General features: G+C 40.2%; 1 protein-coding gene across 3 annotated transcripts in view; it reads left to right on the top strand.

The window, feature by feature from the left end:
* The first annotated feature begins 913 nt into the window (after positions 1–913).
* The window catches only part of Met (MET proto-oncogene, receptor tyrosine kinase), a 102465-nt gene continuing 80866 nt past the window's right edge, over positions 914–22512 (top strand). Inside the window, exon 1 of one of the 3 annotated variants that reach the window (XM_074064515.1) lies at positions 914–1034. The gene's annotated coding sequence lies outside the window, so the exon portion shown is untranslated. Of the gene's footprint in view, positions 1035–1591; positions 1903–22512 lie in introns of those variants that run through there. The other 2 variants (XM_074064526.1, XM_020168948.2) reach the window with 2 other exon arrangements.

Genomic DNA, 22512 nt, shown 5'->3' with positions numbered 1-22512 from the left:
GAGAGAGAGAGAAAAGAAAGAAATCCTCTGTATAGTTTCTGGTGATGTGCCTAGCATATTGTAAGTTCTTACAGTATTTTCCTTTTCCCTCTAGTAAACAGTACGTGAACCTGCCTGTTAGCTGGGGTGATAATAATCAATCCTCATACCCCCATTCTTTGGCTTTATTAAATATGCCCTTATAAGAGTTGGAAAAACTCAAGTTCTAACAGGCAATGTTCTTCCTTAGATCTTATTACCTTTCAGTATTTTCTGTTGTAGATCAATTCTGATATGTGAAATTAAATAAATAAATAATCCTAACAAATGAATCCTAATTCAATTCACCAAGGCCCGAACCCATTGTTTTAAATTCATAACATTTCAGCATTCAAGAATTAAACTTTTGGGAGTGGGGGATGAGGAAGAGAGGTGGAGGGGGGCGTGATTTCAAGTATGATATATATGATACATTGTAAGATGTAAATGTTACAATGTACCCACATCCAGCACAACAATAAAAATAAAGAATTAAACTGTGCAGTTAAGAGTAAGAAGCTCTGGTGTAGTATTGCACAAGAGGGTGACTACGGAGAACAGTAATATATTGTAATCTCAAAAGTTAGATGAAATGATACTGCATGGTTTCACCATGAAGAAATAAATGGTAGATGATTGAGGAAATAGCGTCACCTGATTTAAACCTTATGCAATGCATACATACGCTGGAACAAAACAGGGTATCCTGTTAGTGTAATTTTTATGTTTTAGGTATCAGTTTAAAATTACAAATATAAATAAATAACAACAAAAAAAGAAACTTTTATTCAGGTTTGTTTGTTCATTGCTATTTGCTTACCTAATCAGCCTGTTTCCGGCTATGAAAAAAAAAAAAGTTAGAGAAAGTGAAGCCTGCTCGGGGCTCAATCCAGTTATTACAGTAGGGGATAATGGTTGCATAATGAAATCACTGGGACAATTCGCCCATCCACTCCCACCACGTCTCTGACAATGAGCTCCTTGTTTCGAAGGTGCCCAAATCTCTCTCCACCGAGGTGAGTGCCCGGCGGCTACCGAGGCGCGGGAGAGCCGGGGCCGCGCCTGGCGCCCTGTCCGCGGCCTGCGCTGGGGACGCGGGGGGCGCCTTTGCGCTCTGCGCACCGTGCGGGTGGCCCTGTCCGCGCCCGCACCAGGAGGGGGAGACTCGGTCCCACTGATCTCGGCTTTGCTAACTTCAGACTGCCGGAGCCGGGAAGGAGAGTGCGCTGCCGGGGCGAGAAAACTTCTCCACCTAGAAAGTTTCACCTTGTCGCGGGCGGGGGAGGGGCGGGAGGAAACGCGACCCCCGCGGGGCCAGTGGCGCGGACGGCAGGAAGGGCGGGGGCTGGTTTCCCCCTCTGGGTGGTGCCAAGTCCCCACCTTAGCTCTCCACGGCCCGGCGGCCGGGGCGGACGGACAGCGCGTGAGACAGACCGACAGACACGTGCTGGGGCGGCGGGCGCCGCGGTCCGGTGGCCTGGACGCGCCCGGGCCGCGCGCGCTGATGCCCGGCTGAGTCACCGCCGACCAGCGCACGGGTGGGAGGGGGAGGAGGGAGCGCGGCCCGCTGCAGGGCGGGCGGGGCGCTGGGCTCGGCCCGGCCACAGGTGACCCGGAGAGCCTCCGCCAGCGACGTCCCCGAGCACTGTGCGACCAGATGCGGAGCGGGGAGGAGGGCACGAGCCAGATGCCGGGCGACAGCTGACTCGCGGCTAGGAGGCGGGAGGCGCGGAGTGCGCGGGTGGTCCCCACGCCGCGGACTTTACCGCCCGGTCCTGGACACAGCAACATAAAACTACAGCCGCCTCCCCATCCTGCACCCCAGCCTCTCCCAGCGCTGCTGCCTCCTTTGTTCCCCTAAGAGACCTGGCTGCTGTTCCAGAGGTGGGTGCGAGTTTGGGGGCTTCGAAACTGAAGGGATTGGGGGGGGGTGGAAGCTAGCATTCGGCTTGTCGCTTTAGGGCGTTGTTTCCGACGGCCACCTGTGTGACTCGGGGAGAGGCACGCTGGGGCAGTGTATATTCCAGCAAGTTTCAGGGCTGCGATCTGACTCAGCCCTTACAAAAGGGATCCATCACCCTGTCCAGGGTGATGCGCCTGCCAGGTTTGAGCCAGCGAGCCATTTCCTTGTTCCCAGCCCTGCTTTATCTGTACTGTGTGGGGGTCTTTCCAAGGGGCAGGTGTTTGGTATGAATCCTTTATTTCTGGCAAACGCACAGGGCTTGTGATCCATCATTTTCAATCGGATCTTATCTCTTTGCTGGGGCTCTGTGGAGGTGAACTAGATTACAACCAGAGGTCAACAGGCAGGCTACTAAGGGGGCTGATCCAATAATTAAACCACCAATGAAAGTACAATGCAGCCTTTACCCCAAAGTGTGGATTCCCATTTCCTACCTCTTATGTTTTAAAAGAGCAGTTATGTTTTAATTTGGCAGTTGGGGAGGGTTCCTGGGGCTCACGCATGAATAGTTGCCCACTGGATTTTTCCTTATCACAGGTTTACGTTCAAAGGAGCTCTTGGGCAGAATGAAATATTGTCAACTCCCTTAGGCAAAATAATCAGGATACTTTAATTGCCAAGTTAAAATGGTCCGTAAATATGAGAAGATTGTAAAAACTGACACTGGCGAGCATATAGACTGAATTTTAAGAAGACTGTTCACATTTTGTAATGTTGGGTGGAGGTTTATTCTGTCGCTTCCATCAGCCAGACACATGCACATTGCTATGCAAATGGATTCAGAAAAACAATATTTTCCTGTACAGCTAAACTATTATAGCTGACTAATGAATTTTTTCTGCATGAAGATGATCTGAAAATGTTGTAGATCACGTTTTTCTTTGCTACTGGGACATAAATTGTGCTTTTATGTGAACAGTGTAAATGGTGCTTGGATTATTTACAGGTATATAGCTTTCCTTTCCAGCTGGAAGCTCTTTGGGCTTTGTTTTGAACGTGTAAACTTCCATATTGGAACAGAAACCAGGGGCTTCGGTCCCAATCTTTGCAAGCCTGCGGTGTATTCAATGTTTATTCTTTTGGAACTGATTAATAACACAAGTTAAATTTACATCATTCAGAAGAAATTTTCATAGTACCAAAAGTGTGTCTGATTGCCTATAAAATATACCAGTGTTTAAAAATTTGTGTTTAGTTTTCAAACTTAACAGTTCATTAGCCAATAGTATTAGCTTAAACATGTTTTGCTTTTAACATGATGAGATTTATGTATGGCATAGAGAGGATAAGATGCCAACTATTGCTTTTCTACAGATTGCTTTGTTCTTGATAATTTGCAATAGGAGTTTACTGTAGATGTACACTACATGCTTTAGGAGTGAGAGGATGAGGTTTTATTTGACTGATATAAACATACCAGATTAACCATAGCCAATAGATGAAAGCTCTTAACTAATACTTTCACTACTTTTAAACCTACAATAAGAGAAAAATATCAATTTACTAAGCAGGAGAAATACCTGCAATTTATAAGTTCCTTTTAAGACTGTATAAGCATATGCCCCACATTAATCTTAATTTTTTTAAAAAAATTGTTTTCATGAAGGTTAGATTAAGAAACACATTTCAAAAATCAGTTTCTAAAACTGTTGATAAAAATAAATGGTTCTAAATAGAATTAGTCTAATTTCTCCTTTGAAAATTTATATGATAGCCTCAAACTTTTTCTCAAATATGATCGTCTCAAAAAAAAGTATATAACTCAGAAAGGCTGACATCCTCTCTTGTGGTGGTCACCAATTGCTACCATATGGTGACACACTCATGATGAGGCTCCGCTCCTCACACATTCACATTGCTTCCAGTCTCTGAGTCTTATTCCTCATCCCTTGCCCTTGGCTTGCTCACACCTGCTTCCAACCCCTGTGTCCCTATATCTCCATGCTGGTTTATAGTTTCTTCTTCACTGTCATTAAGCTTAGTAGTTCTCATCAGAGCTGTCTTTGTCTCTTTTCCCTGACCCTAGGATTTCCATTGGTCACTGAGTTTGTTTATGGGACACCTGATTTCCTTCTTTCACTCCCTTAGGGGAAGAAAATACATGCAGAAACTCCCATGCCAGGGAATTAACTTCCTTGTCCTGGTGGGTGGATGTTGAAACTCCTGTCTTTGCCATGGAGCCCTCAGGGCAGAGTTTCTTCATGGGCTTTTCTCAGTGGAAAACAGTCACCTCTTAGTAGTAAGCCATACGTACAGTGACTAATATCAATTCAGGATCACTTTGACTCTGTGTTCTTAACAGACACTGAGCTGCTGCCAGGCCCGCATTTGCCTCACTCAGAACAGAAAAGGACTGTACTTTGAGGATCATATGTGCTGGGTGCTAGAATAATATTTTTTTTAAAGAAAGAAACAAGATTTCTGGCTTTGAACACTTAACAATCCACTTATGCAGGCAGATGTCACACATATGAAATGGAACCCAGATCCATAATTATTAAAGGAATATTATATGAGAAGGATGTTAGAAATCATCCCATGTGCTGTTAAATAATAGAATTTTTTGAAAATCAAAAGATTGGAACCTAAAGACCTGAAAATGTTCAAGCTGCTGTGCATATTTCATCTTTCTGATATACAAGCTGGGTGTATTTAATATTGATGTCTTAACCCGTCCCATGTTATAGACAAGGAAACTGAGCTTCAGCCTAGACCTCTGCAGTTTACTGTCCTCCTAGCCATCAACCAAGGAAGTTCTTGGAAGAGTCTCCCACTGATGTGTAGGTTGTAACAAGTGAGAAAGGTTACAGTTCTAGTCCCTAGAGTTGCGCGCTCTCTCTCTCTCTCTCTCTCTTTCTTTCTCATCCTACATGATCTTTCTCTTTCTGTAGTAAAACATACAAAACAAACAACAACAACAAAAAACAAGACACAGGCTTCATTTATACGTGTGGGGTGTTCTGCCCCTGGTGTCAGATTAGGAGCTGTGAGTAATTTTGTAATCTGCCCTTCCATCAGAAAGCCCATTCTCAGATCTCTCTTCAACTGTGTTAAACAGTTTAATATATTCCCCCTTGGGTTTTGTTTCAATAAAAACATCCAGTAAAATCCAACCACTTTGCTTTATAAGGGACAAAATGAAGAAAGTGTTTTTATAAGCTGTAAAACATAATTGAGAGAAAAATCACACATGTGGCACTTATAGCAGGAGGTATGAGCACCAAAATGAAGAACAGTTAGCTCTGTCATCACACATGCAAGCACACATATTTCCTTCTGTGGTCCTGTAAACGTGTGCAAGTATGTTTATGCAGATTACTCCTGTTCATTTTAATTACTATAGTAAATTATGTAGTGATAAGGCTCACAGGAATTACGTAAAGACCTATGGCCCATATAAATTATGCAATGAATGATATAGAACTTGAAAATACACTCCTACTAGTATAATGAAGGATAGCAATTATGAAATGTGACTCGAGAACCACAGGTCCTGCTGAAAGCCAGGACCCTGTACTCTAAGAATAGGACTGAGAGTTTAGTCATTTGTTGGGGATAATTTGAGTACCTACTAAGAAAATTTCTAGACTGCTCTGTTCTATTGAGGGAGGCAAACAAAGAAATGCAAGTAAAATGTGTTGTATGTTATGCAGTGATAAGAGCCACAGGGAAGAATGAAATGGTGAAGGAGAATGGAGACTGTCAAAGATAAGAAAATTTAGGGTGGGACTGAAAAGTCAGTAGTGAGGTCGGGAAAGTTTTCACATCAAAGTTGGCCTTTGAACTAGAACCTGAAGGAAACTAGGGAACCACTCATGTGGATATAGGGAGCACTCCTCGAGAAAGACCTTGGGTATTTTTTTTTTCCTTTTTTTTTTTTCTGGAATTATGCAATGCACAACTAGCAAAGCTTTTTTTTGGCGGGGAGGGGGTTGGAACAATATGTCCCATGATTAACCAGAATCTCAAAAAAGAAGATACAGGGTTGCCCACCCCTTGGTTTATGGGAAATGGAAGAAAACCTCACAGCATTTTCCTTAATTCAACTAAACCAACCTTGATCAGAGACATTGGTCCATTTAGAGAATTTTCCTTCTTATTTTCATATTGAGCCAACCTAGTGGGGTTTGTTGAGTAATGTGAATAGCTTTTTTGCTGATTCTCTGCTAGGATGTCACCCTGGAGACAGCAAAGAAGGATTCCTAATGGGTGTGCAGCTGTCTGGTATGCACTTCTTTCTTCTCTTCTCTCCCTTTCCTTCCTTTTTCCTCTCCAGTGCTAAGGCACTGTGATAAATTTCTTCCTTCCTCTATTATGACCTACCTATGTTCTATATGACAATCAGATAGATAAGTGTCTATTTCACCGATAGACTGTTAGGGAAATCCCTACCCAGTGGGACAGTAACCACTTGGCATCACCAGAGTTAACATGAGCTCATATGATAGTAACTTTCATATTTTCAAGAGACGCCAGACATCTCCTAATTGTGAAATGCTGACTTAGTATCTTTAAAACACTGTGTAGCCTAGAGAGACAAAAAGTCCACCATCTGACTGGGTCCCATTCATACTCCAAGTGTCTGCTGAGGAACCTTCAGGAACTGTCAAATTCAGCAGCAGGCATGGCCAAAGAGCCTCAGGACTATTTCTAGAAAACACTTTATTTTCTAGAATTCTTCAAAATTTCCCCCCCTCTGTAAAATCACCATTTCAAAACAGAATTATACAATCTATCACCTGTTAGAACATACTTATTTTTCTTTGGGGGGATTAAACCCAGGGCCTTTCACTTTCTAGGCATGTGTTCTGCTCTGGAGCCACACCCCAGCCCTTTTGTTTGTATTTTATCTTTTAGATAGAGTCTAACTTTCCTCACACTGACTTTAAACTCAAGATCTCTTACCTCTGCCCCTCAAGTAGCTGGGATTACAGGTGTGTACCACCATGTTTGGCACTTATTTTTTTTCTAAACTTATCAGCTCACATATTTTGTACCAAGCTATATATGTATAGATATATATATCTATACATATATAGATACATATATAGCTTTACTAAACTAAAGGACAATCTAGTTATTTCATTCTTTCACTGAAGCACTCATTCTCTGAAACCTGAATCCATTCTAACTTTAGGTATAAACTTCATTTCCAAGTTCTCTCATTTAGGATAAACTCTTCCTCTGGACTATGGGCTCGCTCACTCTCTCTCTCTCTCTCTCTCTCTCTCTCTCTCTCTCTCTGAGATCTAATTGTTATTTCCCTGCCACTGAAATTCAAAACATACACTGCCTTGCTAGTTTGAGTGCTGTTTAAAAGCAATCGGATCAGTGTTGCAATCTATTTTTCCTAAGGAATAAAATCTCACAGGTTATGTGCTAACTTGTTTTCTTTAATCCTAAAAACTCAGTGAAATGCCCAGGCTAGTGGCCTTCCGGAAGACCATTGTGTTAGAAAGGAAGATTATGTACTGTATTTCTTCCTACTATTTTAAATGTAAATATAATAATATATCATGAAACTGCACATATTGAGATCAGTGCCCTTTTCCTGTTTTGAAGTGATCCAGTACTTAAAAATTCTGAGACAGCACCTAAAATCTCAGGTCCAATTTTGAAGTTTGTATGTTAAAAAAAGAAAAATGATTTGTGGATTCAAAGATTCTCAACTGTTGAATAAGATCATAGAAGATTTCTAACTTTGAATATTGCATTGAAAATATCAAGAAGAGTAGTTAATACTAGAGACCTTTGAAATAAAGTGGTCTTTGCAAGTCTGAGGTGGAGTAAATTTGCCTAGCAGAGCCAGGTCATCTCCTTTGGAGCCTACTCAGTAGGAGGAAGAGAAAAAAGAAAAAAAAAAAAAAAAGCCAAGTTTTAGGTCCATAAGACAACTCAAACTAGCTTTAAAATAAGTTTTGTCTTTGCTTGGAATCAGAAAGCCTTTTCCCTCTTAAGTTTTAAACCTAGAGGTCTTTTAAAGGAAATTTAATCCATGTGTTTTTGATTCACTGAGTCTTAAACTATTACCCATAAACTGTATGTCCCTTTAAGCCCTTTGATGTCTAAGAAATCTTTGAAACCATGTAAGGCCCCTTTTGTTCCAGAAAAATAGGAAGTTGGTCTTTGCTGAGGGTCAATGAACAGCATCTTCAAAACTCTGAGTTGGGTGCAAAATCCTGCAACCATAACAGAATGGATGTTAATACATTTTCTGATGCAATATGAAAAAACATAAGTACCTGTAAAAGCCTGTTTGCCAAGGTATTCAGTTGAAATCCTTACTAACCCCAAGGAAGTGATTTGGACCCACTTCCTCTTTCTAGTGCAATGTAAATATAAAGCCCAAATATTTATCTTTTTTTCTCAGTACATAGTAGATACTCAGTAAGTATGTGGTTGAGTGATACGTGAATGACTTTTCTTCTTTACACAGAGCCCTCCAGCTAAGGTCAATGTTTCTATTCAATATCAGTATGCATCTGTCATATCTTGGATTGAGATCTATTCTGAGTTGGTGACCTGCTTCAACAAATTTTAAAAATAAGCTATCTAACTAAATATATGACATTTATTGAAATTCATTTTGTACCATGAAGCAACTGCCTTGCAAAGAGTGCTGAAAATAGGAAGGAATTTCTAGACTAATTTGATTAAATATTCAGTTGTAACCATATGCTTTCAGAAAATTTTTTTTTCCTCTCCCTTTTTCTATTCCTGTCATTCTTCCTCCCACCTGGATATCCCTACTGATTGAAAACTATGCACTGAAAAGGGAAGGTCACGTATATCTACAAGCTAGAGCAGCAAGTTCCAACAGGCTTAAAAAATGTAATGCTATAATCACAAGTTGCCATAATATTGAAGGAGGCGAGAGGGGCACTCAACAGTGATACTGGTGTTGGGTTTTGCTCCAAATTACGTGAATGACACACCTTTGAATTCCACTGTATGGAGAAAAACACCTTCTTACTTAGGTTTCTGTTTGTGAGTATATATTTTCTGGCAAGTGGACTTCCCATATGGACTCAGCACAAAAATGTAGCTATATAAGCTGTTGAAATCCACACAATTAGAAAACAAGGCTCATTTAGAGACAGAGGTAATGAGCGGTACTGACGCATAGAGGTTGAGATCTTTCTTGATATTGCATTGTGGATTTCTAACCTCCTATCACAAATTATCCTCAGAAGAGTCTTTCCTGGTCAAAAATGTATTGTTTTAGTGTGATGTGAGTTTGGCACTGTCTTATATTTTGTGAGGGAAGGAAAGAAAGGGGAAAATTATGTTATTATGGTCTTGAAACAGAGTTTTCTTAGTTGACCCTAAAATTTATACATATATCACCATTAAAGCTTGTTTTGGCATTTCATTACAGACAGACAGTGCTGTATAAGGAGTAGTTATATAGCTTAGACATGTGTAATTTTTATTCCTGTGGTTTTCCAGACCATCAGTAACCATCATATATCTATGTGTTTGTACACATTCATGCTTAGTGCTTAGATTTTTTTTAAACTCCAATTAAAAAGACTCACTCCTTGATAAACAAACAAATGCCTCTTTATTGTACATTTGGGAAAATAGATAAATTTAAGGAAATTTTTCATGATAATTCTCATACCATTGATATAGAAAATAGATAATAAATGAGAAGACCTAGAAGATTTGATGAGATATTGGAATGGTGAAGTAAAGGGAGGAGAGTGGTGGGTGAATACACAAAAGGTCAAGGGTCTGGGCACACTGTAAGTCCTAAAGAGAGTGTCCCATGAGGAATCAGCCTGCCTGCCTTCTAAATGGGAGACAGGTCAAAGTGCACAATAAAGAAAAGTTCACAGAAAAATGGTAAGTCACATGGTAAGCAGAGTCTAGATTTCCCTTCTACTTCTGTCATACGTGGCTTAATTCTGAGACAAGACAGACTCATCTATGCTATGGTTTGAGTATAGTTTGTGTCCCCCCAAAAAGTTCATGAATGGGGAACTTGGTCCTCAGCTTGATGAAACTGGGAAATGGTGTGGGCTTTTAAGAGTGGGTCTTAATAGGAAGTTCATTGGTCATTGGGGTTGACCCTCAGAAGGCATTGTGGGGCACGAGGATCTCTCTGGCTCTTGGATGGAGTTGTGAGCACTCACTCCAATGTATGTTGTTGCTATTGTCATCTGTCATTCACCAGGAAGTCCTCATCAAAATTGAGCCAACGTGGGCACCATGCTTGTGAGATTCCAAAACTGAACTAAATAAACCTTTTCTCTTTAAAGTTAACTACTTCAGGTATTTCATTGTAATAATGCAAAACTGACTAATATAATTTATCCAAGCCTCTTAATCTGTCCAGCCCTTAACTACCAGTAAGTATAACAAGAATATGAAACATAAAGATAGCTTTTATTGTGAGTGTCAGTGGCATGTCCTAAGCATTCTTATCTGTTCCTTCTTTTCAGAGGAAGTCATAATATTAAAGGAAATAAACAGACACATTTAAAAATATTTTACACCATTGTTATGACTAAAATATCTGCTCATAGTAATATATAAATTATTGTTGGGAACAAGAGTTACGGCCCTAAAAACTATGCCCATAATATTTTTCCATTGAAATACCGTCTGCTTGTGGAAGTGAGTTAGTTTTCCTTGAGGATATTACCTTGAAACCATTTCTTTGGACCTTGACTATATTGAGTTCATGCTAGCATATGAATAGAAATTACATTTTTACATTTTAAACACAAACTCAGACAGTAATCTGAAGATTTGAGGACAGCTTGTAGCACTTCCTCCAAGAATCTGAGGTGAGCATCTGTCATCTGACATTGGTCTCATGTTTGGGCGTGAACCTCTCCCACTCCACCTAGAGGCCATGCTGTCCAAAGGGAGCCTGCAGTCTGAGCACAATCTAGTTAACACAAAGACAGCAAATAGAGTCATTTAAGACTTAAGTAAACCTTTGGGTTTAAAACATTGCCATAGCTTTTGTTGTTTTAATGAGTATTGAATATTATAATATTTTTAATTCTATTGAATAAAGAAGCAACCAAAGCGAAGATTGTTGATAGTAAAAAGTTCCGTCAAACAGAAATGAATATGCATTTTGGACTTTTTAGAAATTCCCTTTCTGTCTTGTCAAAATTAAGAGATTTCTAAATTTTATTTCAGTTTCACTATCACATAGTTGGATTGTCCCTTGAAATCTGTATGTCATGGCCCAGTGATTTTAAACATTCTCTGATCTTCAAAGAGCTTATAAAAATTGTTCTTTAAATCACCATAAAAGTGCAAATAAAACCCCAGACAGTTTCATTAATGACAATGAAAAGTGACAGCCCTTGAATCTATGTCATAAGTTGATTAATTACTTTCCAAATGTTATTAAAGATTCTAAATGAATAACTAGACTGGTATTCATCTCTCTCACAATTCCTAAATGGGTTTTAATTTTCAGAATTAGATGATCATTATATCTGATTCATTTCTTTAACATCTTTAGACTGTTGGCTTTATTGAAAAGAGAGCTGAGTATCTGTTTCAATATGTTTTCTTTTCCCTGAAGTTATTCCTTACAGATTTCAATAACACTGGTTTTGAAAGAAAAATAATCAAATGCTGGCATTTCCCCTTAATAAAGTCCCATAGATCTGATGAATTATATAAACATTACAAGGAATTTGCTACAGAGGTCATAGTCATGTAACTATTTAATTTCCAAGTCTGCCTGCTGACTTTGTAGACACTCAATGTGAATGGGCTTTGTGTATTGAGGTAAGGATTACCTTAAACAAATTTGTGTTCTTGTTTTGGTCATTTCCAATTTTGGCCAGTCCATAGTACATACTTCTCTTGTGGGAAGATCTGTTTGCTTGTCTCTGATCCTATATATTCCCATGCCCATTGCAGTGACTGCAAACTCTTGCCAATCCCTCAAGCTTTTGGCTCCTCTATTCTAGTGTAAGATCTCTTATATTTTGAGAGTAACAGAAGCTCAATTGGTTTCCATGTCACCCTTTATTACCTACTTTTTTGCTTAAGAAACAAATCTTCGTTTCACCCTATGGTCCTAATCCTATTCTTTGTACATCTTTGTCTTGCTCCATCTAACCTGCCCTCCCTACTCACCTCTCCATCTTTAAAGTCTCTGCCATTTCTCATTCAGCCCTTACTCAGTTTGCTGCTGCTTCAAGAGAGAAAGAAAACATGGATGTGTAGCATGCTGATTAGATCTTCTCTTTTAAATAAAGAATTCTTGAAGATAAATTTTTAACCTGTTCCCCACTTTCTTTACTCCTTTTCATTCCTTGATAACTCAACTCAAACAGTCTCTTCCATTCACTCAAGAAATTCTCCCCACTCTAGTCACCATCTATTCATTGCCAAAGCTAGTGGATATTTGTTTTTATCCCACTTGTCTCCTCTGTGGGATACACTATATTGCATACTATATATCTTTTCCCTCTTCTTAAAAGTCCTCTTTTAGCTTTTGAAAATTCACACACACTTTTCATCATAGCACATACACACACACACACACACACACACACACACATTTTCTTTGCTTACAATTTTTCTTTTTAACATCTAGAATACAGGTTGAGTGCTCCTGATCCAAAATGCATGGGATCAGACATATTGATGATTTCAGAGAGTTTCATATTTTGGAATAATTGCATAGACTCTACTGATTCAGCATCCCTAATCCAAAAATCCAAAATGCTCCAAAATTTGAAATTTTTTGAGTGGTTGGTACTGAAAAAGTTTCAAATTTTTGAGCATTTTGGATTTTCAAATTAGTATGCTCAACCTGTATAAAGTTTAGATTCTGATCTTTTTTTCTAGTTTTTAATTTAATTCATTTGTTTTGTGCATGTTCAATGAATATCATAATGACCTTTTCTCAAATTCTGGTCTTCTTAGGGTTCCATCTGAAATTCTCCTTTCTATTTATTGAGCATATAGATGATTGATCCACTTAAATGACTTCAAATACACCCATGGACCACTGGATCACAAATTGCTATGTTTTACTTCCTCTACTCCCAACACCACCATCCTCTAGTTGCTATTTACCTTGTAACCACTACTATTTGAATGACCAACTGATACCTCAGAGTTACTAACTAAATGATTTTTTGCTCACAAACAAATGCTCCTCTTCATATTTTCTGTACCTTGGTTTATGACACCCAAGGTAGACCTATTGTAGCCATTCTTGACTTTTCTGTCTCTCCTGTTATCAAAATCCATGTTGAATCATTACCACAAAAATTTTCTCTCTCTAACATCTTCCTAATCTAGTCATCTCTTTCTATCTATATTGCCAAAATCTTCCTTCAGGGTCACTTTTTTCATGTATTGGTTCATTCTGTTATCTAGTCACTTGACCAATACTTTCCAAACACTACATAATAGCAATAATCCAGGGACTAAAATTAGTGCTTGGGGTCTAGTGGGAAACACAGATAAGATAATTACAGCACAGTGTGATGAAGGCCAAATAAGGGGAAGGATAGGCTTGATGTACATGGAAGAATTCCTGTTCCCCTCCTCAAAGATGAAAGAGTCATCAGAGAAGGGTTCCCATGTGGTTTATCTAAGGCAGGACTTGAAAAAAGAGTGAGGGTTACCTAGGTGAGGTGAGGGCAAGTGTGTTTCAGAAAACGAGATACACATGTGCTGACGCTCACTGTGGGAGAACACGTGACTTGCTTCAGGAACTTGAAGAGGGAGGGGTAGCTAGTAAGGCAATGGCAAGAGTAAGTCTGCAGAACCAGACAGAAGCAGAATCGTGCTAGACTTTTAAGCTCTGCTGAGGAGATAATCTTTTGCAGATTTTCAGTTTAGAAAAATATCTCTGGAACATGGAGGAGCAGATTACCATGGTGAGGGTAGGAACTGTGGTAATCCAGACAAGAAATGGCACTGCCATGGCAGTTGAACAGATGGACATATTTAATACACCTACAGGTGTTTCTAAGGCAGTACCCCAGAGCGTGGGAAATGTCAGGCTCTTACATAGATTCAGAGCTCAGGTTTCATGAAAGTAAATGGAGATGCCCCTTCTTTGTCTGTCTTGTTCATTCTCTTCTCCCAGCCTGTTAGCGTTGGTCATCCCAGCACTCAGTCCTCTCCTCATCCTCTTCCACTCTTTTCCTCAGTGGTCTCATCCTCTCCTGACTTTTCACACCATCTGCACTACTGACAGCTGACTAATTTAAGTCTCTAGCTCAGACCTTGCTCCTCAACTCTAGAATCCGAACATTCTACTGCAAGCCCATCTCCACTTGGATGCTTAAACAATATGCCAACCATGAACAAAATGAAACTGATCTACCCACATCCCCATTAAAATCCTGCTCTTCCTTAATCCAACTGGTTGTTCTCCCCACCAGCATCTCCATGTCAGTAACTAGCAAAGCTTTCTCCCTGTTTCAAATCCAAACTCCTTGGGAGTAGTCTTGACTCCCTTCCTTTTTCCCTCACACACCTTATATCCAAATCCTGTCTTCAAAATATAACCAGAATTCAGCCACTTCTTGTCATTCACCCCAGACCACTCCCATCACTCACCTGGTCTGCAGCAGTAGCCTACCAGCTGATCTTACTGCTCCATGTTTGCCCTATACTACCCGCTGCGAGCCATCTTCTCACTCAAGGTGATACCTCCCAACATAATCACTCCTTCTCTCAAAACCATGCATTGACTTCCCATTCTACTCCAATAAAAGAAAAAATCTTTCAGTGGCCTATGAAGCCCTACAAACTCTGATTCTTTGTCTTCTCCGACTCATCTGTCAGTCACCAAGGTCCAAGCTGACCAGCCCTTTCTTGTGCCTCAAATGCTCCAGGCACTTGGAGGACAAAATCCTCCTTCTTGCCTCTGCCTAGAAATCTCTTTTCACATTTCAGATGGCTGAGACCCCCCCACACCCCACTCTTATTTCAGAAGTTACCTTTGCAGCTACAGACCTCTCCCTCCACCCTCAGGCAGTCATGCTTCCACAGCCTTTCTCTTCCCCACCCCGCACCCTCAGCACTTACCAACTTCTAAGACACTACATGACCAACTTACGTATGTGCATTGTCATCTGGATCCCCTGCCTGCAAGTACTTTCCACAAAGCAGCAGTGTTTACCTTGTTTACTGACGTACCCCAAGCAGCTGGCATGTAGTAGTAGTACCGTGATAAACATTTATTGAATTTAATCTTAAGTAACTATTGGATTGACAAAACTGATACCAGAGAGATGGATTTCAGGACACTCTGGAGATAAAAGATATGAAAATTCCTATCTGGGAGTCTTCACTTTGCAGTTAATCATCATCCTCCTGCCTGGACAGGTACAGTGACCTTCTGTAGTACCTTCCAGCTGCTAGCTTCTTCCTACTCCAATCCATTCCCCACACAGTCACCCAAATGGGGTCTATATGCTCACTTTCATTTCCTTTTTAAAAGCCCCCAGTGATTCCTCACCCCCATGCAGAGCCTTCAATGGGACTTGCAAGGTTTTCTGTGCTTCTGTGATGTGGGCCAAACCTAATCTTGCAGCTTCTTCCCTTCCAGCCCAGCCAACACAGCCTCTGTACTCAGTACAGCTTCCTCAGTACGGCCTTGCACAGTCCCGAGATACCTGTGCTTAGCTGTGCCTAAGTAACTCCAGTTGATCAACAAGACTCAGTGCCAGCCATATCTCCTGAAATACTCCCCAGGCTCTCTCTCTGTGCAGCTAGCTCCCGTACCTCTGTGTTCCTCTCATGACACATTTATGGCCTCACAGCCCAGCCTTGGAAGGTGGTGCCCAGGCAGTAGAGTCCCAGTCAAAGGACATACCTATATGGTTGAAAAGGGTATTTTTTAAGTGACTTCCCTTTCTGTTCTTCCTGTTTCACACACTCCCTCAAATATGCACATCCATGTGCGTGCACACACACACACAGAGTGCCCTGCATTATTTTTCCTTGAATTGATCAGTTATATAAACGAAATGCTGAGCTCAGTGGTTTTTAAGTTGTCCTAACCTTTTGGTTTATTGATTTTTCAAGGATCCACAATGTTTACTGAGTTTTAGAAATTGGATCCTGTATTCGTTTTTCTCTGCTGTCCTATTCTCACAGGATTAGATTGCTTGGCATTCTCTATTCATTTAAAAGTAGTTAAAATGTTTGTAGAAGGTTGTTTTGTTTAGGTCCTTATTTTCTGATGACATACTGATCTCAACATAGTTGTTGCTTATATGCTTTTAATTTTTCTTTCAACAAAATTACATTGTGTTCACCCAAGAAATCTTCTATAGACAGTGCAGCCAGTGATGGCAACTCCTGCCATGCACAAAATCCTCACCATTTCTTTGCTTTAGTCATTTTTGTTTGTTTGTTGAGGCAGGGTCTCACTAGATAGCCCAGTTTGACCTCGAACTCATAATCTTCCTTCCTCAGCAACCACGTGCTAGGATTACGTGCTCTAGCCACCTGTCCAGCTCTTCTCATGATTTTTAACAGTTTTATTCTGTTTTGCCTAAAAAAGTAAATGTTGTGTGCACTGCCAGATTTCACCTTCAAAAGTGAAGGTGAATTCCAGTGCCAAAGAGTGCTGGCTAATGTTTACTTCCGGGAAACCTTCTCAGATGTGAGCAAAATAAAATTCAAAACGACTTGAAAATAGTGTTATGAGGAAACACCCACATCTTTTAACCACTCCAGGTTTCAGAGCCAGAGCAGGGCCTGTGGCTCCCTCATGCCTCTCCCCTTATTCTCTCTTCCCTGGATGCCAGTTTATCTGTCTTTATATGATAGCCACCATGACAAGAATGAGATCTGCTCACTGCCCACATTCCTGCACAGCCATTTGATTTCTGCATTAGGAAACTCCAGAGGAAAAGGATCAATATGGAGCTGGGTATGGTAGGGCACACCTGTAGTCTTAGCACTTGGGAGACAGAAGCTAGGAAAATTGTAAGTTCCAGACAAGCCTGGACAACCTAGCCAAGTGTTTCAAAACACCAGAAATGAAAGAGAAGGAAAGAAGGAGGAAAGGAAAAGGAGGGAGGAAGGGAAGGAAGGAGGGAGGAAGGGAAGGAAGGAGTTCAATCCTGAGCGCGCGCACACACACACACACACGCACACACACACACACACCATTGGGATTGGAGCATACCCATGCAAAGGGCATTTTCAGCCCTGAGGAGGGAATGTCTGATTCATTAATGAGCAACATGTCAGCTTCCTCTCCAACTTGTCTCCTTCAGTGGCCCACATTCTGACTGTTCTGTCAGGTTTATCCTCTACAAACCCTGTATTTGAATGCAAAGGAAAAGGTTGTTAGGCTTACTGTAACGTACATAAACAGAAAGGTGTTTCTCAAACGTGATTTGTGGATTTATTGCTCCTGGCTTTAATTGAACAAAATCTGGTAGCACTTCTACACACTCTGAATTATAAACTGACATCTATCCATTAGGCTGAAAAACCACTTTTGATACCAAGCATTTTAGCACTTTCTTAGCAATACGGGAGTTCAGCTTTCACATTTTCAAGGGTAAGGAACACTCTTCTTTGACCTACAATTTATTAATGGAGCAAATGCCTGTCCATCAATCACTGTTCTGACAGTTCAATGAATTTTCTGTATGGTATTTTTTACAATATGCACAGTGGTAAAACAAACCTACATTTATTCTTCTTTCCCAAAAGTTCAGTATTTCAATCATTCTAAAAGGACAAAGATGTTTGCTAACGGATTATGAATTTACCAGATACATCTTCAGAATATAAAGGCATCATATTCTCTTTATCTTTTCTTTGCTATATCAGGATAGTACAGTGATCTTAATCATGTATGACAACTAGAAAATGCACAATTGGCTTTTTCTTCTGTTAAGATTCAATCATTTTCAACTTTTAAAGTGATTCAGAAAAGAGCTGCAATGCTGGGTGAGAATCTGAATAGAAACACTAACACGGGGTTGGGCAGAGTGGAGTATGTCTGCAATCCCAGCTATGCCAAAGGTGGAGATGAGAGGATTAAGTTGGAGACAGGTTCTGGGTAAAGTTAGTACAAGACCCTATCTGAAAAACAAGCTAAAAGCGAAAGGACTGTGGACCCAGCTCAAGTGATAGAGTGCTTGCACGTATAAGACCCTGAGTTTAATCCCCAGTACATTGCAGGGCAGGGGAGTACTAGCACTCCTTCAAAGAAGCAACTTTTGCATTTAGCCAGGCAACTGTGGCTTACTCCTGTAATCCTAGCTACTTGGGAGGCTGAGATTGTGTGGATCTTGGTGTGAGGCCAACTGCAGGCAAAAAGTTCATGAGACCCCCACCTCCAAAATAACCAGAGCAAAATGGACTGGAGGCGTGGCTCAAGCAGTGTAGCACCTGCTTTGCAAGTGTGAAGCACTGAGTTCAAACCCCAGTCCCACCAAAAAAAAAAAAAAGAAAGAAAAATAGTTAGAGCTTCCCCAGAAACATTCATTATAACACATGCAAATTATTCTAGCACGAAGTTTAACATATTTTCTTCTATAGTCACCTATATCTGAATTGTTTAATAAGTAAATATGCAAACCTAGAAAAACTTGTGCTTATAAATGAAATATGAAAATCTTAGGAATACCTTTTCTGTTTTAGAAATCTCATGTGTAGGCTGCTGTCTACAGTACAACTTTTGATTTAAAAAATGAATCTTAAGCTGGGTATGGTGGGTCATGCCTGTAATCTCAGCACTACAGAGGCTGGGTAAGGAGGATCACAAGTTCAAGGAGAGCCTGGGATACATAGTGAGACCATGTCTCAAAAAAAAAAAAAAATAGAAAAGCCACACCTGTAATCCTAGCTTCTTGGGAGGCTGGGAATTGGGAGCATCAGTTCAAGGCCAGCCGAAGCAAAATGTTTGAGAGACCCCATCTCAACTAATAGCTGGGCACGGTGCCATATGCCTGTCATCCCAGCTAGATGGGAAGCAAAAATAGGAGGGTGTCAGTCCAGGCTGACTGGGCATAAAAGACTTATTTGAAAAATAAAGCCAAAAGGGCTGACAGAGTGGCTCAAGTGATAGAGCACCTGACTAGCAAGTACAAAGCCCTGAGTTCAAACACCAGTAGTGCCAAAAAGAAAAGTCCCTTTCACATAGTTTTATCTTCACATGATATTCTAAACCACCTGTCAGGAAGGAGCAGGTTGCCTTACTAATCACTTTTAAAAGAGCATGTTTTAGATGCACAGTGGAAAACCAAACGTTAAAAAATTATATGAAATATGTGTGTGCTACAGAAACCATAAGAAATCTGTTTTGACCCCAAATATAAAGAGGTTCCATCCAAATCTTTTCAATCTGAGTTCTGCTGATTATATATTCCTTATTATTCTCCACTTACTTAGAACTAGGATTGCCATTTTAATACATTATTAAATATATTAAATTTACTTATGCTAAAAAATATTCAGTGTTTGAAAGTGAAGTGTCACTGGGCCTCCTGCACTTTTTCTTCTTTAAGTATCCATAGGTACATGGGCTTACCTTTTGTAAAGAGGAGAACTCATGGTTGCTGATTGGTTTTATTCCTTAGTATGGTAGGCTTTTACTGGAGGAAAACTAGTGGAGCGGTGCAAGAACTTGGACCAGGATTAGAGGAAAACTGCAGATGACCACGGTGTGGGGCAGTAGTAAACAGCACCATTTAAACTGTAGATAAGAGGAATAGAGTGAGGAAGCAGTCACCAGGTGTTCGGAGTAGGCTCACCCAGGGCACTAGGCAACTTCCTCATTTTTTTTCTTGAGAGCAGACAAAAACTGGCTAACACACAGCTTTCGGTAATAAGCACAGTAGCTGTGTCCATTGGATGCCAGCATGATTAGCGTGATTGAATGCTAACATCGCTCCTAATCTACCTCTAAATGTCATGGCCAACCCACAAGGTGTGAGTGAGAGACCGACTTTCAGACTCAGGAGGTGTGAAAATGGTAAAACCCGGGTCACATCACATCGAAGTCAACTCTCTTACCACATCACCACTCTTCCATAAGCTTTTGGAAAGAATATTATAAAATGTGCTGTTGAGCAAGCTATTCTATAAATATTAAAAATAAGAGCTTTTCATGACGGTTTTTGGACCATTTAAATGTGGTTTACAGAAGAGCAGCGAGATGGGCCAAAAAATCCTGACGATTCCTTCTGATCCTTTAACTCACTGTTAGAAATCACTGTCAGGAAATACCTTGGAGGTGAGAACCCTGGCACAGGCTTGTAATCCTAGCTACTGCAGATGCTGGGATTAGGACTGCAGCTCAAGGCCAGCCCAGGCAAAAGTTAGCAAGTACCCACCCATCTCAACAGAAAAGGGTAGGCATGGTGGTGTGTGCGTGTCATCTCAGCTTCACAGGAAGTGTAGATAGGAGGATGGCAGTCCAGGCTGCCTTAGGCAAAAAGCAAGACTTTGTCTCAAAAATAAATAAAGCAAAAAGGGCTGAAGGAATGGCTCAAGTGATAGACCATCTGCCTAGCAAGAGCAAGGCCCTAAACAACCTAAACAGGAAATAAAAATAGGAAAGGAAAGTATCTTGGGCTGAGTGTATAGCTCATTGGTGTATCACTTGCCCAGCATGTGTGAAGCCCTGAATTCAATACCTAGTATCGCCAAGAAAGAAGGAAAGAGACTATCTGGCTGCATTAGAAAAGATTTTTGAGATGATCTATTATTGTTTATCTATCTAAAAATCAACTTAGAGTCTTATGATAATCATAATAGTGTTAAATTGTTCGGCATGTGAGTCAAACATTCAGCAAAGCATATTTTAAAGTTGCTTTTTCAACAGCCTGATGGATCCATTCACTTTTCGGTTTTGGCTACAAATTTATGTAATTTATCCCAATGTCTTACACTCTGGGGTAGAAATTCTGTCTCTAGAAAGGTGCATGCATGTTATGGGTGCTCACAGGTATTTGATGGATATTTTGTATTATACTGCAACTCGAGCCTTCAGAAGTAGCATTTATAAATACAGTATATTCAATGCCATCCGGAATCTCCTGTTGGAATCTTCCTTCTATTGCTTTGATTTTATGGTCCTGCTTAAAGCTAATGGAAATAATATAAATGTGGAGAGGGCTGGAAATTTTCCTTAGGATTCCACTCTGGCAAGTCTTCCTGTAGATTTAGATCTGACTTTTTATGGTTTGATTTCTTAATATGCTCCATCATCATAAATCCCTTTTATACACTTAGAAGTAGTATTAAAATATTTTCCAGTTTTTATATCTTGACTTTTCATTTAGATACATTTTTTTAATCTGGAGATTATGTTATATAAATATTATAAAAGATTTCAGAATTATATAGTAGGGAAAAAACCAATAGGTCACTTCAGAAATCTCAACTAATAAATATGTTCCCAAGGACAAAGTGAAGTATTTAATTATTCAAGTAAAGAAAACATTTTTGTCCCAATTACTTGAATATTTTATGTAAAGTTGCTTTTATGCACTTGACTTTTTGTTTGAACTCACAAATTTATAGTAGTTTCTGCTAGACATTGTTTGCTCAGGACTTTTTGAAGAACAAAAGATAAAAAAAAAAATCATTATAAAACCAGGCACCAGTGGCTGAGGCCTGTAATTCCTAGCTACTTGGGAGGCTGAGATCAGGAGGATCACAGCTCAAGGCCAGAGCAGAAAAATAGTACATAAGCCCCCCATCTCCAAAATAACCAGCCCTGATGGACTAGATCTGTGGCACAAGTGGTTGAGCACCTGCTTTGCAACGTGAAACTCTGAGTTCAAACTCCAGTCCCACCAAAAGAAAGAAAGAAAGAAAAAAATCATGATGAAAAAGAAGGAAGGAAAGAAAAAATTTTACTGGTTTCTGTTAGCTTGAGTGGTGATGGGATAGTGGTACTCAGACAATAGCTGTCCAGAACCTCTCTGTCTCCCCATGCCTGGCCCCTCCTGCCCCTGGCATCCGTTTCTGCACAGGAAGGCTTTCTCCACATAGCGACAAGGATGGTCTTCAGACACTCCTAGTGGACATCATCTTTAGTGTTTATGATCTCTGAGAAGAAAGGGCCTCTCTCTTCCTCATCCACATTAAATCACCAAAAGACTGATTATCTTTGCTTTAGTCAGTAGTCATCCCTGACCAAGGGCTGGAGCTAGGGAATAGAGCTCATTGGAGGCCCAGCCTGGTGAACATGTGCTCCTTGAAGCTGGAGTCCAGTCCTGTGCCTAATGATTGGCAGTTGCAGATAGAAGAAATAGTGGGGGCTGGGCAGATAAAGACAGATGTTCACTAACATCCTGTGCCTTTTGAATAAAAACTGTTTCCAAGAAATGCACATGATTTGAAACAGTTCAAATAAGATCATATACTTAAAAAAAATCAGAAATATTGAGAAGACCCAGATATCATGCTAGGTACATTTTAGATAAAATATTTTATATTATTTGAACTCAGTTTTGTTATCTGAAAAAAAATGAGAATAATGCTTACCTTATAATCATAATTAGAAGAGATGGTATCATTGACTGTATTTTATAAACTATAAG

Source organism: Castor canadensis, chromosome 2 (assembly GCF_047511655.1).
Source record: "Castor canadensis chromosome 2, mCasCan1.hap1v2, whole genome shotgun sequence".
NCBI lineage: Eukaryota > Metazoa > Chordata > Mammalia > Rodentia > Castoridae > Castor > Castor canadensis.
Note: the sequence above shows the minus strand (reverse complement) of the source record. Positions and strands in the feature narration are given on the sequence as shown.